Source organism: Thunnus maccoyii, chromosome 11 (genome assembly GCF_910596095.1).
Source record: "Thunnus maccoyii chromosome 11, fThuMac1.1, whole genome shotgun sequence".
Lineage (NCBI taxonomy): Eukaryota > Metazoa > Chordata > Actinopteri > Scombriformes > Scombridae > Thunnus > Thunnus maccoyii.
Genome location: NC_056543.1, coordinates 25,293,835 through 25,307,890, shown reverse-complemented (window position 1 = coordinate 25,307,890; position 14,056 = coordinate 25,293,835). Strand labels below are relative to the sequence as shown.

General features: G+C 37.3%; 1 long non-coding RNA gene across 4 annotated transcripts; it reads right to left on the bottom strand.

Annotated features, from left to right (window-relative positions):
• Positions 1 to 1,595: 1,595 nt before the first annotated feature.
• On the bottom strand, positions 1,596 to 13,553 carry LOC121907588. Of its 4 annotated transcripts, none has more exons than XR_006098909.1 (3): positions 13,284 to 13,553; positions 4,192 to 4,284; positions 1,596 to 3,616 (listed from the first exon to the last, which is right to left on the bottom strand). It is a non-coding gene; the product is annotated as an uncharacterized LOC121907588 (long non-coding RNA). The 4 variants fall into 4 exon arrangements; XR_006098908.1 differs by lacking the exon at positions 13,284 to 13,553 and adding an exon at positions 8,307 to 8,499; XR_006098907.1 differs by lacking the exon at positions 13,284 to 13,553 and adding an exon at positions 8,307 to 8,499 and having other exon boundaries at positions 4,217 to 4,284.
• Between the last annotated feature and the right edge of the window lie 503 nt (positions 13,554 to 14,056).

Sequence of the window (14,056 nt, the reverse complement as noted above, 5' to 3'; positions counted from 1 at the left end):
AATGAACTTGGGAGAGAAAACTGATATAGAATATCTGAACATGAGCAGTAAAAATATGTTTGGTACACATTCAAATACTCTTTTCACAGAGAAAATGCATTAGATTAATTCTCAGTCTCAGTTCTCAGGTGGAGACTGAGATCTGGATCTTCACCATTCTGAAAAGCCTTTAGTTGAATTAACCACCAAGGCAGACAACCTACCCATTGAGACATGTGAATAGATTCTTCAGTAAAGTTTGCTCAGCTAAGTAGCCTCTTAGCGTGTTAACCCACCGATGCATATGGGTATATATTAGGATGATTATGTTCATGTGTAAACCAGGCTTGGACTGATGACCTCCTGGCTGTGACTCAATTTCCCCGAGCACTGCACCGTGAAGCTGAGCCCATTCATCATGTCAATAGGGAGCCTTTCATAGGAGGAAACATCATAGAGGGCCTGTGGTGTAGGAGGACAGCCTATGAGTCAATATCCACATGGTGCTGTCCAGGCCATGGCTTCCAATCTAATGACCCTGAGTTGTGGGGCTTTCAAATCCTACTTGTTCTATTTGCTCTGCACAGCATAGCAGATATGTTACAGGAGCAACTTGTTTAGGGGTGAACTTGAGACTTAAGAGCTAGTGGGGAGATTTGTCTGAATGGATGAGAGGGATATGGACTGACAATGAGGAATTGCTCACACATGTATTCCAGCTCTCAGTGATGGAAGACGCACTCAAGTACTAAAGGTAGCAATACAACAATGTAAAACACTAAACTCATTCAAAATGTTGCTTAAGTAAAAGTAGACAAGTATTACCAGAAAATGTACTGAAGTTGATCCTACTTACAAGTATTGTGTGTGTATCCAAAGCCTGATATATCTTCTCCTGTGTGCCATCGACCTCTGTTGTTGTCCAAAAACTATTAAAAACACACCAGTGAGCCACGCTGTTGCACTAGGTGACATGTTCCTTCATTATGAACAGTATGGTCATTTTAGTTTAGAAATGGCGATCATGTTTTTAGTCTCCAGAGAGTAGTTCCTGTATGCCTAGCTTGCTGTGCTACATATCACAACCTCTTGACTTTGTACTAAGGTTCTTTACAATGTACAACATGGTACAAAGTCAAGAGGTTGTGATATGTAGCACAACTAGCTAGCAAAGCTCTGTATCAAGAACTGATTAGTGAACTGAGATTAGTTGATAATAAAGAAATTATCTTTTAATATGAACTTGTCTTAAATGACTTGAGTTGGACTTGCCCCAAAATACTTAAAACACTATATTATACTTTTGGATTTTATCCCTGACCCATTAAATGGTGCAACCATAATGGTGCAACTAGTAACTATAGTTGTTAAATAAATGTACTTGTGTGAATTGTACAATACCCTCTATGGAGTGAGTGGAGTGGAGTAGAAGTACAAAGTAGAAGTATTAAGTACAACTCACAGAAAACTGTACTGGAGTACAATAAATGTACATTTCACTATTACCCACTCTTAGGGTATTATGACCTTATTGATAAATGACTCAAACAGGTACTGATTACAGAACATGAAAGTTGATAAAAAGTAGAAAATCAATATATAACATCCCAGTGTTTTATGTTTAAAAGCAAGTAGAGAGAAACACTGCAGAGAATAGCAGATATACTGTTAAATGCAATTGATTTAAGCAGCGTGTGATGTGGGTGGAGTTGTGGTTACTTCAGCAGAGCCATTTGCAATGAAGTGCATCCCCAAACTCAATGGGACAAAGTACATTCCTGCATTGCATTATTTTCGAATAAAGACGGGGAGAGGAATGTTCAGATAGGAGCGATGCACTAACCCAAATCAATTCCATGTGCAGTTTTGTTACTGGTATGCTAATGGTTGTACTGTAGTGCAGTGAAACCCTGGGAACGTGTGAGGGAAGCTGCGGAAGAATGACAAGGAGATCTTTGAACAAAATGGAAGACATTAGCATTGTTTCTATTTTTTGTCTGACACATCAAATACAATACAAGCTGAAAATTCCGTTTGTCAGTCACTGCTGAAATGTTTTATTCAGCCTCATGCCTAAAAAAGGTCATCCTAAGATACAGTACGTTGAATCTTTAATAAATCCCATGTGGAAACTGAGTCATCTCAGTGGTGAAAAATACCAGGATACAGCAAAGACAAACAGAGTGTTAACATGAATCCACGTGGCAAAGAGATTTCAAATAGCCCCCACATAGATATAAAAACCTACTGAGATAATAGAAACAGAATAGAGAATGGAAACAAATGCAGACTACATATGATGAGAAAAGGGACCACAAATATGAAATATATACTGTATTTAATGTGTGGAAATCAGTTGCATGTGCCATTTCCGTACTCAGGAGTCTTGTTGTTAGTTATACTACAGCGCAGTTTGGATAATGACTTGCAGATTTCCATGATGAGAGAGCAGTGGGACTATTAACCTTGACTACAAGCCACATACACACACGCACACACACGTAACTCTACATTTCTAAAACACATATCAAAATAGAAATCCCATGCCTTGTGGAAGGAAATAGCAGATATATAATCAAGCACAGATGAGGATGATAATAAAATCTGGCTATGTTGCAGTATAAAGAGATCCAGAGATGACAATCAGATCCAGGCTGGACAGCGGATGTTTTTGTTGGATTTTGAGGCTGATCATGCTTGATAGGCATCTTTAATAAGTGTAAATGTGTTAGCCTTCTAAGCTTGTTAAGTCTTTGAATTACTTTAACTGAGGAGGAAATGTCCCTCTTCCTAAATTTGATTCAATAATTCCTCGTTGTTTGGATAATTTATGATATCAGCTTGTTTAAAAGATAAAACTATCAAAAAGCATTTCCTCATCTAATCATGTTTGTTTTTTTCATTACAACAAGCAATTTTGATTTCCTAAGTCTTTCAGCATCACACTGCAGTCTCATGAACTCTAAGACATTTACAATACCCCCAGATTACAATAATGCCTGCATAGATATGGTATAATATACTTACTGGACAACTCATGCAGGTTTAAGTGAAGGCTGGGATCAATCTGTACTTGCATGCATCTTTTCTAATTACAGAATAAAAGTGCAGGTGCATTTTAGCCACATTGGCATTTACAGTAAAGGCACAGAAAACTTCGTATTTTTTTCTTACTTCATATTTCTCTACAACATTAAATATTCATGCTTAAATAAGCAACAATCACTGTTATTGTTATTGTTAAAGTTATGAAAAAAAATACATCCTTAATAAATACCTATGAATGGTTTAGTTCTCAAAAACTAAAAACTGGACTGTGTGTGTATGTTTTTGACATTCACGGGAAACTTAACCATGTTCAAATGATAATTCTGTCAAAAAATTCAACAAGTATTCAGTAAAAGAATGCGAACATCAGTGTCAAAATGACAAATATTCAAAGGTTATATCTTTTTTACGGATGTATCCAGGAGATATCCAGGTTTTCCCCTGAGGCTGTCATTCTTCATAAAAATAAACATATCCTTGAAACATAATACACCATGTAACACATGCAACACTATATCATATTGTACTCTCCCTCCTGGCCAAAGAGCTCTCCTTCTGCGCTGATCTAGCTCCAAGCTGTCTGTCTCTCCTATGGGTTTAATAACAACCAAACCATGAATGCTTCTGTTTGAGGAAGGGATTTTTTTCTCTGAGTGGGAGAGGGGGTAGAAAAACTATAGTGCAGGTCATGGTCAACCAAGTGTAGAGAAAACCTCCCTGAGCTGAGCTGAGAGGGCTGTAGGTCAGAGGACAAGGTCTTACTGAAATAAAGTAAGTGTGAGAGAAATACCAAACTCACAGTTAAAGCAAGATGTTAAACACACTGTACTCTATGGAGGGTTTTAAGGGCCGAAACTATATATATAAGTACATAAAAAAATTCTATAATTAAATGCAGTAGATTCACATTCAACCACCAGTCACAGGGCAGAGTCCGCCCCCTGACTTTTGATGGATGAAGTACAAATTTATATACATATATACAAATTTTACATTTATATATTTAATGTCTCTTTAATTTTTGATTTATTTATTAAAGGTGACAATTGAGCATTAAATTACATCATTATGTATTTTTTCATTTATTTAAGCCTTTAATTATATAATCATTTATGTATTTATATATTTAGTTTCGTCCCTTAAAACCCTCCATACTACTCTCACCGTGAGTTACAGGAAAGTTCCCAACCTGAGATGTAGCCAATGTGTTGAAAGCAGGATCTGGCTTTCACCCTGAGAATGTTTGGGAGGATGTGGCTGCAAAAGATAAGAAACCCACATATTGCAAAAGTTAAGTTAGTCAGCATACTGTAATGTTCACTAAATAATACACACACTCATGTAAACTCAAACTGGCCTTAAGTGGAAGACTGAAGAAGTTCAGAAAATAGATTTTTGACTTTAAAGTGAGTTTCAAGTTGTCAAGATCAAAGGATACTGACCCGTCAATCAATAAATCCAACAGAAACGTGCCTCAGTACATTTTAAATAAATTAATAACAATGAACATTCCCTGTGTCGGAAACAACTTTAGAAAAACTCCTTAACCTGTGCATCGTGTCCTATATATACATTACAAAAATGCCGATAGAAAAGTAATCTGTAGCTTTCACATTCATGAAGAGAACTACTCCAGATTTGTTTTAGTTTGTTTTTTTTTTTGTGCTTGGTATGATAGTATTTTGTTCATAGTATCAGTGCTTAGATGTGGGGCTGTGTTAAAATCACTAGAATGAAGTTGATCTCTGTTATCTAACCATGTCTTTGTAAGTGAAGTCTAAAACAAATCCCCAAAAATGTCCATTATAAGCATCTTTTGCAAACTGTATGGCCGGTCAAAGTTATACCAGGAAGCACCATAACTCTGCACAATCTAATAAGGGTTAGACTAATAACAATTTCGCCAATGTTTTCTTTTCTAATTAAGTTGTTTAGATGTTGTTGTTAGGGTTTGTCTACAACTTGTGTGATCGCTTGTGTTGTTTGCCCTCCTGCACCCCATTTAAATGATGTAACTGCTTCATGAGGACTTAGCGATTAAAGATATGGTTAAAAATATGAATATGTGAAAAACATTCAATCACAACATGTAGGAAAACAAAAACTACAACAATAAAAATTAAAAAGTTGCAAAAGAATGGAATTTATGAGTGTTGTCAGTCACCAGTTTCTCTCTGTTTTTCCTTCTTTCTGTCTCTCTTTCTATTTAAAGAGAGTTTGTTGCTAGCTTTACATAACAGTCTTTCTGTCATCTGGTGAAGTGTTTGAGTGCATGAACACCTCCTCACACAACACCTGTTTCTGTATGCTCTTACTCATCCAGCCTTCAGGTCTGAGCTGACCACTCCTGGCCTGCATGGGATTAAAAATGGATACGTTTTCAAGAGAGAATTTAAAACACTCCAAAAATCCTCAGCACTTGAAAGACGTCTATCATAAAAACAAGACTCCCATATGTGGCAGCGATCAGAAGCTGACAGCTGGGTGCACCAGACTGTGCAGATCTGTCTTTGACAGCTATTATCATCGTGCATGAATATGTATGCCCATGAATGTTTTTTGACTTAATGGTAGGTAAACACTTCCAGGCATTTGTGATGTTTTCATTCGCTGTATGGACTTGTGCCAGAAACACATATGAGAGGACATGAATGAAGGGTATCATTTTATCCCACTGAGGTGCCACACTGATGTTTTCAATCAGCATGTGAAGGGAACATAGTACAGTGCGTGGGTCAGACTATAGTGTTTGAGTAGTGCATTCCACAGTCAGGCTTTAGAATAACATTCCCTTCATGCACAGCTACTGGTACAAATAACTCCAAGTGCCCTATTGGTTAATGATCCAAGCCTATAGACTCACACTGTACCTGTACAGTCACATATAGGACATGCATGATCAGTATGTTCACCAACACAATCATGTGTCCACTCTGTTAATACAGTACAACGTGTAAGAACATACACACTCACACACACCATAATGTATATTCTTGAACTCAAGAAGTAGACAGTTGGAGGATTCCTTATTTTTTTCTGCTTTTTTGGTAGATTTCCAAATGTAAAAAGACATGTGGAACCTTTTGTACATACACTCAAAAAACTGCTGGGTTAAAAAATAACCAAACTTTAACCCCACTGCATATTAACTTTGGGACAGAACACGTGCTGGGTTTTACCATTACAGCCAGAATGTTGGCTTGTTCATTTGACCCAACCTAGTGAGTGAAATTAACTCTATTGCTGGGTTAAATATTACCCATGCACTGGGTCATTTCCTGTCATTGCCTTGCTACTTTTATATTACATAATAATAATAATAATAGTAATAATAATAATAATAATAATAATAATAATAATAATAATAATAATAATAATATATGTATATATAATAACTATTGTTGTGTAATTTACAATAATTTCCCATAATCATAGAAACAGAAACTACTGTAAAAATACAAATGTACTACTCCACACATACGCCTGACACCAGCTATCCTGCACAAACCAGTGTGTAGTAAAAAACATTTCATTTTTTGAAAGCTCCTTTTCATGAATACATACAGTATTATGAACATTCCTGGTGCTAATTAGAAGGACTGTAGATAAAAACACCAGTTTATAGAACAGCTTTTTAGAACATAATTATATAAAAAATAACAAATGTAACAATCCTTCAACACATGTCCAAAAAAACCTTTATACACACAATGTGGGCTGAAAAAACTATTGTCCTCAAAAACTTCTGAGATTAGGACTCATGTCCATCAATATGATACACTGCATGCTGGAGAAACTCCCAGGTGGGGGGGTGGGGGGCACTGCTGTAATTGATGTCAAACATGAAGAAAGCAAACATCTACAGCCCCGACAAAGAGTCTGTTTCGATGGAGTGGCCTGAAACAATGATGAAGGCCTGGCACGTAGTCATCTCATCCCCAGGGGCACAAAATGTGCAGGAACGGTTGATTGGTCTCTGCATTTTGTAAATACTCAACCATGTTGATCCTCAACTGTTAATTACACCTCAGTCATTAGACATTTTGCACACATCAGATCTTACATAGTGTTATGTGAATAAATTTCATTGTTTGGAAACTCCCATTCATTAATACACAGGATATGATAAACATCCCTGGTGCTAATTAGAAGGGCTGTAGATAAAACACCAAACCAATTTAGCCATCAATAACTTCAGTCATGCCCCTGTGTATAAGAGTATTAGGCCATGCTGTCATAAAAATCAGCTCCAAATCAAGTAGTTGGCTACCGAACTCCAGTAATCACCAGAGGATTATCAATGAAGGTAATTTAAGGCCAGAATGTTTGGAAGCAAAAAATAACAAACTGTGACTGTAAACCCATAAATGAGAAAATGAAATTATAAACCTAAACCTAAACCCAAAAAATGTATATGAGAAGACACAACTACCAATGAGAAAACACAACCATAACAAAAAAGAAACAAACCAAAAAAACTGTAACTGAAGAATAATATTAGAGGGGAAACAAGACAATTGAAATCAGTTGTCCTGTTATGATTATGTAACACGGTCAGGCTTTTTTCACTCTTGGATCCTTCTTTGCTTTCGGTTCAATCCTTTCATTCTCAGGTCAATGTTCTCGATCTCTACTTTTTGGCCTTGTTTTTATGTTTGGGCGAGCCACGTAGGGCTGCACTTTCACGGCTAATAATTAGCGGCTAACTAGCTAACTTGATAACATGAAATGCTCTGTTTTATTTATTTCCCGTGAAACAGATGAACATAAAAAATATAATTCATTAAACTGTAGCTTATGGCAGTCAGACATGTACTAAAGAAAACACTGCTAAAGAGTTACCCACCTGCTGTGTTTGATTTTCTGTATTGCCACCAACTGGTGAATCGGAGATGACCAAAGTCACATGTCAATCACTTGCTAAGCAGTCAAAGAGCAAAACAGGACAACTGATTTCACTTGTCTTGTTTCTACTTTAGATTTTATTCTTCGGTTACAGTTTTTTTTTTCTGTTTCTTTTTGTTGCGGTAGTATTCTCTCATTTACAGTTGTGGTCTCCCATTTACATTTTTTTGGACTCATTTACAGTTTGGTTTTCCCGTTTACAGGTTTGATTTTACGATTACAGTTTAATTTTTTCATTTATGGGTTTCGTTTTACATCCACAGTATTTTTTTTTTCAAACATTCTGGCCATAAATAACCCTCATAGTTATCAAACATATCAAGCAGTAAAAACGTCCACCCTTACTGAAGAAGAAAAACTAAAGCAAAACTTACAGGTTGCATGTCAATAAATGACCTCCTGCAGGACTCCTCAGAGATGGGTCTCTCTTGTAGATAGATGGGGGAAGCAAGGTTGGCAGGACCTTCAAAACTCTCTCACCTTCAGCTACTAAACAATTTGAGCATAAAACCTAGTGTTGCATTAACATAGAATGCTATATAACAATTGATATTTCTGAAGCAGTATTTTTGACATTTCTGCCCTGGTGTCAATTGGTAACTACAAGTGTGTTGATTGTGTAGCCTATTATAATCACAGGTAGTGTTGTAACATCTTATAATGGACTAAATTCTGTTTAAAATTTAAAAAGTAACATATTTGTTCCACGCTGACTGCTGTCCACTGTCCACTGGAGGGCTTACTTTCAAAAGGACGTGAGACAACAAGCCAGAGACATTTCAGCTTTTTAATTTTTTTATTTTATCATGGTAAAATGACTGATAGTGAATACCCAGTGCCAAGTGCTTACATTCATGAGGACTATTTTGAATTTGTAAAAACTTTACTTAGCCTGTATGAAGGACATAAGTTTGGAACTGCAAGAGAGTTGGAGGTAGACAGAGCATGGAGAGAAAAGGAGAGAGGGAGAGGGAAGCAGAGGAGACATACAGTAACCTATAGCAGCAAGGATGATGGAGTAAAGACTGGACATTGTGAATCCAAAAATGACATTTAGTGGCATTTTTTGGAGCTACTTAATGGAAGGCTCAAATGCTCCGGGTAGGTCACAGCCCAATTTTTAGCAACAAGTTTAACAATACTGAGCTAAACATTGAAGTTGTATTCACCAATTGATACCGTGTAAGAGAAGTCTGAAATACAGTCTAATTTCAAAAATATCTGTCTTTTAGTTTTTTATATAGATTATGACATATTACTATAAGATCCCGCTGCCTGAAAATGATGTGAATCATATGCTATGGCCTACACAGTGACCAAATCTCAACCCAACTGAACACCTATGGGATATTTTGGACTGATGTGTTAGACAGCGCTCTCCACCACCATCATTAAAACACCAAATGAGGAAATATCTTTAGGAAGAATGATGTTCATCCCTCCACAAGAGTTCAGAGACTTGTAGAATCAATGTCAAGGCGCATTGTAGCTGTTCGGTCGACATGTGGTGGCCCAATACCTTACTAAGATACTTTATGTTGGTTTTTCCTTTAATTTGTCACCTGTTTGTATGTACAGCATGTTTGTGTGTGGCTTAAACTTAACATTAATCAGCAATTAGGTATTTATTCATCAACATTGTAACACTTGTAAGAGTGATCAAACATGAACATGAACAGGGTCTCTAGTCTCTAGAGTATCAGAAAATAATTTTGGGGGGGAAATGAACCATTGACTCAACTTGCCCCAACATCACTGGCACATTTTACCCCACAACCTCCATTTTGACAAAACTGTTTCATACAGTGGCTCAGATTCACAATTATGCTAAGTTAGACCTTGTTTTTTAGTTTACACTGACTTAAATTAACGTGTAATAATGTCCAAAACTCATCTATTTTAATTAAGATACAAGACTGATAACTTTAGTAACATGATGAATTCACTTGGCATGACAAAAATCCTTTTTTTTGCTTTGTTTTGCTTACCACTCTCTCCATGTGCTTGAGTCCAAGATGGATTAAGTAACGTGAACTATACTTAATTTGTGGTCACATGATTACTTTTGTTTATGGTTACCTAGATAAGAGGGGTGGCTCATTTTACCCACCGGCTTGATTTACCCCGTTCTCCCCTATTCATATTTACCTACCATAAAACCCTGCCCATTATGTGTTGTGCGAACATTTGACCACAAGAGATGGATCCAGAGAGTGAATGGATGAGCAGGAAAATGAATGAACCAGTAGCTGGTTCAAAATAACCCAACTAGCTGTTCAGCTGCGAATGAACCGTTTGACCCAGCATGAGCAACCCAACAGTGTGTTTACAGTACCCCAAACAACCCACAATTATGACCAAGCATAATCATCAAAGTGTAAACAGAAACAACCCAGCACTTTTTTGAGTGTAAATGTACTGTAAACTGATAAATAAAAACATTGAAATTTCAATGTCCTCTTTAAGAAAAGCAAATTAACCGTTCTCCAAACAAATGCTGGATTTGGTAAAAAAAAAAAACAACAACAAAAAAAAAAACTTGTCAAGTGTTGAGTTCTGTTTGCAATGTATTAGTATATACAGTATGTATACTAATACAACACTCACCTACCTGAACTCCCTCATTCAGGTTTATGCATCTTCTTGTTCAAAACAATCCGCAGATGAACGCCGACTAGTCCTGCTGTTACTGTGAGGCAGAAAATCTCTGGAACAAGTTACCTTAATGGGATTCGGTCAGCAGAATCTTTCTCTGTCCTAAAAAACCAAACTCTTCCAAGAGTACTTACTCACCTAATGTGCTTTATCTATTTCTCTAATCTGCCAGGCACTTGCACTCACCAAGCACTTTATAAGGCACACTTGTGCAATCTAATGCAATCCAATCCAATACAACAGCTCTGCCATAAATTCTACTTTTTACTTATACCTTTTCAGTTTTTGTTGACATTGTCAGAAAGGTGATTATTCTACTTTATGTTTATTACTGAGGTTGTAATGTGTGATGGTGTACTGGAGTGCATTATATTGAATGGTGTTCCCAATATTTTGTCCACCCCATTAACATACACGAAGGGGGAATAAAATATTCGGAACACTTTTCAATGTAATGCTCTGAGCTGTTGTACTGGATTGCATTAGATTGCACACATGCTCCTAATAAAGTGCTTGCTGAGTGTACAGTATATGTTACTTCATGCATCCTTAAGACTTGTGCCACTTGTGTCAAGTGCAACATGGAAGTGAGTGTTCAGGCACTTATTTTCAAAGGCTTCTCCTTGATCTACTGTGGCGTGGATTGTACCACAGTGGTTCGTCTCTTTGGACGAAAGCATCTGCCAAATGAATAAATGTAAAATTGCTTGCATTATTTTCACATATTGTGCCATGATTTATTATCACACCCCAAATGACATACAGATGGTGGCTGGAACAGAACTGCAAAATCATAGCTCTCCTCTGTATGCATATCACCAGTTTATGTGACTCTGTGATAGCTTGCTTTTTGCTGCTCCAAGCATGCTCCACCCAGGTCACTGCTCAGGACCTTAAAAACTGTCATTGGAGGAGAAAAAACATACAGCTGTACATGGCCATCTCAGCTGCATCACGTTGGCCCTGCATGATTCCATATTGTGTGAAATACACATAGCTGCACAGACAAGATGCACATTCACATTCCTAGATACATGCACGGATACAAACTGTACAAATATGGTAAAAGTAGACATATTGTATGAACTTATAATCTTTCCATACCTATGCTGCAACCTCTACACAAGGGGAAATGAATAATCAACAATTTCTCCACTAAAAAACAGCTGAAAAACATTTCCAGTTCCATTAACTTATCTGAGGAAGTAGAAAGGGCAATCAACATCCTGTCTGGTGCACAGTGTCCTAAGGCCTGGGCAAATCTGGTGGTCAAGTTTACTTTGGGGAGGATTAAGGATGAGAATGTTTGCTCTCACCAAGTATGGCTAGAGTCCTTCAGTGTCTCCACTCACGCCAGCCGACGTCTCCTGGTGCCAAGTCTCCCTGCGGCTAACAGCACAGACGAACACTGGGCACCAAAACATCTCTGTTGTCTGGAGTGGGCTGAATAGACCCCTAATACCAGGTTGAGTATCATATAAAAGATCAGACTCCCAGGCAGACTTAAACTCGCTAATGCTTTCGACACAACACGCATACACACAGACTTGCAGGCACACCTGTACAAACACACACACTGAGCTCACACGCACATGGACTTAAAGAGGTCAGCAGTCAAAACTAGATGTTCAGCCAAAGACCACAGAGAAATTGTACCATAGATCCTGTAAAAAAAGGTTTTTATTACCTAAGACACTGGCAGCAAGGCACCTAGGAGTTGGATGCTTAAATATAAGCAATGTCTTTCTTCCCAAGCTGTAATGATGAGTAAATGTTTTAGAAAATTGTTCCACACTTAGAATTAAGTTGTTTTGCTTAACCACATGAGCAAATTATCAGACTCCTAATTGTCAGACTCTTAGCAAATGAGTGCAGTTTATTACAAGCTGAAGAATAGTACATTTCTTTCCATTGTGTGTGTGTGTGTGCACGTTCATTTTCATTTAAACTGTTGTAATATTGAAGCAGGGACCACTGTTTACATTCCTCTTCCCTCTCTTTGGAACACAACCCTTAAAATAAATCAGTTATCTAAGATGAGAAATAGTGGTAATTATAAGATAATGTGTTTCTTGAAGTTTAGACACAACACAGACATTTCAGCCAACTAATGTGGAATGGATTTTAATGAGAAAGGAAAATATGCTAATATTTGGCATCTTGGCTCTGTGTGTGTTGAGTATATGCTGCAATAAGAGCATGTTGTGTGTGAGTGAAGTATAGTATCTAAACTGGCTTCACTCAGTTCATGTCAAAATGTTTTGAAATGAATCAGATAACAAATTGCAACATTTGGGAAACAAACCTCAGGCCTTCACTGCAAGAGTGTGACTTACAAATGAAGTTTCTTAAGTGAGTATAATTAAAACATGTATTTGCCTGTTTTAATCCTTATTTATCTAGAAAAATTACTGATGTAGACAAACCCTTTACATCATCGAAAACCCTGAATTATTTTTGTGGCAGGTTCCAGTCATCTGGCAGAGTAAGATATTTACACCACAGATATTGAAATGTTAATGTTTTGTAACGTAAATATTGTGCAGATATTGTTGAGTAGATTTTGATTTTCACTTTTAATTCACTTGAATTTGAAATTAGAGGATGGAGTGAATGGCAGACTGAAACTTTATAGTTTGCTAAGGAACAAAAACACTGTGCTATATGAAATATGGTTCCTTTAGTTTCTACTTTACCTTGTGGTGCTTGGAGAAGCGATGAAGAGGCAGAGAGGCACATTTTTCATTTAGAGGTAGATCAGAGCGCTACAGTCATAACCACCATGGTGCCAGGGATGTGCGGTCACTTCAGCAGCTCGACTGGCAGAGAGGCATGCAGGTCGGAGAATGCGTGACTCTTCTCTCCTCAGTCATCTGAGTGCCAGCTTAAAGCTTGATAAATATGCCTCGTTGTTCTCTCAACCTCAACCTCAAATACCTATCAAGTCTGAGACAGGATCTCTCTTTTAACAGAGACACACTGTGTGACAGTGGAACATGAAAATGCTCTTAAAGGATAGGTTCAGACATATACAGCACAATACTCACATGCCCATATGTACACTGAGAAAATTACTGGTGAATATTCATCCTATCCATACTGGTTGAGAAGCGATCCCTCCCTGACACAACGTGAGAGATGGGAAACAAAATCCACAGTGCAAAAAAAACACACACACAAAAAAAACAGGTACTCTCCTGCACTAAAAAGACCTTAAAAAGCAATTTATATATCAAAGTAGTACAGGGAGGAGATGAATCCTACTTCATGTAGAGATGTAAATGGGAATACGGGAAACAAAATCCTAATATCAAACATGTGGGCTAACATTTTCAGGTTAGCCATTGATCTTCTTAGTCTTAGTCTGAGAGACACAACACGAGATGCAGCTGCTGCTTGGATTCAATAACAAGATTTCAAAGAAGTACAGTGTCATACCCTCATGCAATAAGATGTGCGTGAGAGAAAA